This window comes from Nycticebus coucang, chromosome 8, assembly GCF_027406575.1.
Source record: "Nycticebus coucang isolate mNycCou1 chromosome 8, mNycCou1.pri, whole genome shotgun sequence".
In the NCBI taxonomy this organism is placed as follows: domain Eukaryota; kingdom Metazoa; phylum Chordata; class Mammalia; order Primates; family Lorisidae; genus Nycticebus; species Nycticebus coucang.
The window spans coordinates 36,079,589-36,082,590 of record NC_069787.1 but is presented as its reverse complement, the minus strand read 5'-3'; the positions used below and the strand labels follow the sequence as shown (position 1 = coordinate 36,082,590).

Here is a 3,002-nt window from a genome sequence, read left to right as displayed (position 1 = left end):
TCACAAGTCCAAGACTTTTTTTTTTTTTAATTTATTATTTTATTGTTGGGGATTCAGTGAGGGTACAATAAGCCAGGTTACACTGATTGCATTTGTTAGGTAAAGTCCCTCTTGCAATCATGTCTTGCCCCCAGAAGGTGTGACACACACCAAGGCCCCGCGATTTGGAGGTATAGTCCTGGGCTTACTAAACACGGTTTTCTGAATAAACTGGGTCATCCAATTTAAAAAACAAACTATAGCCATGGTCCATCCTTCACAATTCTGTGTTTCCTTGTCACCCTTTCAAACGCTGTCTGTGCTGCTTCTCCCTTGCTATTTGTGTGTGGCCACGCTGCCTTTCTCTGGTTCTACCTTTGTGTTCTGCTCCTTTTTTACCTTAGTGTCTGTAACTAAGCTGCCTGTAAAACTAATCTCCATCTTCCGGTCACTGAGTTAATTTTTCCTTAACCTGCATATATGGGTGCATAATTTCTTCCTCAGGGAAAGGTTCTCAGGTCTCTAACTTATACATTGCCAGATCATCCTAGACTTTGACATAGTGGCATCCACAATTTCTATCAAATAATTAAGTAATCGGTTGCTTAACATATGTCTCCTCCATGAGACATGGATGGTGTTGGTCTTGCTCAGGGTCCCTAAATTGTACACTAGATGGGTCCTTTGTTGGATAAATTTGGACTTATTGTGTAATTAAATGAGGTTTCAAAAAACCACATAAAGCCGATATTAGTTAATGATTTTTTTTTTCCCTAACAGAACTTTGTTCTTACTATGAGAACAGTCAGATAAATATAATTGTGGAAACTATTTGAATATTTAACTAAATTGGAAGTGTTAGTTTTGTATAATTAAAATAGAGACTTAGTTCACTGTGTACCTCTTATTTATTAAAGCAAATAATTCTTTACTATACTGACATATCTCAGTCAGTGTTAGTTGTTAACTATGTTTATATAACTCAGATGGAGGGCCTATGATGTGGTGGGTACTGAGAATTATTGAAAGGCTAATTTTCATGTTTTCTTTCCTCAAGGAGTAGGTAATCTAGCAGAAAGTTGACAAAATCTTCTTGGCTATTAGAGCTGATCAGGACCTAAAAGAAATTTCATTCCATCTAACCAAAACAGATAGCGGACAAAAGTGATTTTACACAAGATTTTTTTCCTTTTCATTCCTTTATTTCTCTTTATCTCAGGATCAATGGAGTTTTCTCTAAATCTTATTTGCTGCAAGCAAAGTTGATTTGGTTGGTGTGGTTTCCTACGGACCTTACCTATTTTCCATTTTCTTTCTCTTCCCCTCTTTATTCATTCTCACCATCAGCACTCGTGCATTTTAATGTTCTTATCCAGAAAACTGAGCAGAAGTATTGAAGAGGGGGAAGTAAAACCTCTTGGTAGCTGTTTGCAAAAACAATTATGTCATCCATGTTGGGTTTTTTCTTATTGCTGTTATCCCAGGTTTACTAAAATGTTATAGCACAGCAAATTGATTCAAACAGTTCCACATGGTGTTTTGAAATTCATGCCAATTGTAGGCTGAGTGACCTGGAGATTGGACAGACTGCCCAAGTCTAAAAGCTTCAGCATTTCCTTAGTGCTTCAGCATTTCCTTAGTGTCGGGACCTACTTCAGTGATCTCTTGATCCAGGGCTGAGACCTGGGGGGCATAGTTGTCTGTCCTCCTGCAGCTTGATGGAGACACCTTTCACCAGATCCCTCCGGATCCATTTCATCAGCTGTGTGACACAGCCCTGAGCTTCTTGTGGGGAAATGATGGCGATCTCCCACACACACTGGTTCCTGTGAAAGTCATTGCCTAGACACATGTAGTACAGCTCAATGATGACCCGGGCCGCCTTCTTCACGATTTTGGTGGATGTGGCCCATGTTAGTGGGTTCTTGGTAAAAGAGGAAACAGGAAGCATAGCCATATTGCTTTTCTTTTTTTAAACTGTTTTTCTCCTTCCTTCCCTTTCTCCATCCCTCCTCCCTCCCTCTCTTCCTTCCTTCTTTTTCCTTCCTTCTTCTTCTCTCTTCTTGGCCCTTTCCTCTTCTCTTCCTTTCCATCTCCCCTATGCCCTTTGGATCTTCTTAATAGACACCCAATGTATATTTTAGCTGATGCTTCTCTTACCAATCATATAAATATCGCTTTGTGAATTTTCAAGTGCCTGTATGTTCAAGAAATGTTTCTACCAAAAACTAGATGTTAAAGGTGAATCATTAGCAAGCTCATTAAATTTTGGTTTTGTTTCTATTTGTCAAATCACCTATAAAATTTTTTCTCCTCATTTTACTGTCTTTTAAGTACTACCTTTCTAATACTGAAAGCTTTACTCAAGTCAGTAGATCATAAGGAAATTAACAAATGCAATGGGGAAAATGCTACTTTGCAGAAGAACCTAATCCCAAATGGTAATCATCTTTGGGGAAACATTAGGCATGATTTGGTTTCCAGTGGAAACTGTCCCAATTCCATAGATTCACATTTATAATTGAAAAAAAAAACATAAATCATCTACTCATCTACATGAACACTGTAACTTTCAGTCTTTTTCAAATAGTAGAACCCATTTTTCAGAAAAAAAGTTAAAATATTAAAATGCCAGTTTGGAGCTCCTTGGGCTGACTAAAGGGTGCAGAACATGTGATTTGCTGATTCTCCTCTTCCCTGTCCTCTCAATAAATTATGAAGTTCAGCAGCACCCATTTTTAAACCCACCGATTTAATTTTATGGTAATGATAGTTGAATGTCACTTTTGACATCTTTACATGTGCATTATCAGTACCTCAAACCTAATGTATAGCAAGTAAGCTCTTGCTGCCACACTATTCAGCCTTTCCCCCAGATTCTGCTAATCTAACTAGATTTGTTTTCATAAATTAGGCTGGTGTGGGAAAGGGATCATTAATGCCTAAGTCATTTTTCATGCCTGAGATTGATGCCATGGCACAAGAAAAGGAGAGTCAAGGTCACAGTCTTTTGCAGAATAGTA

The 3,002-nt window shown here is 38.2% G+C and overlaps 1 pseudogene; it reads right to left on the bottom strand.

Annotated features, from left to right (window-relative positions):
* Positions 1 to 1,496: 1,496 nt before the first annotated feature.
* LOC128591310 (40S ribosomal protein S17-like) lies at positions 1,497 to 1,936 on the bottom strand (annotated as a pseudogene).
* Positions 1,937 to 3,002: the final 1,066 nt, after the last annotated feature.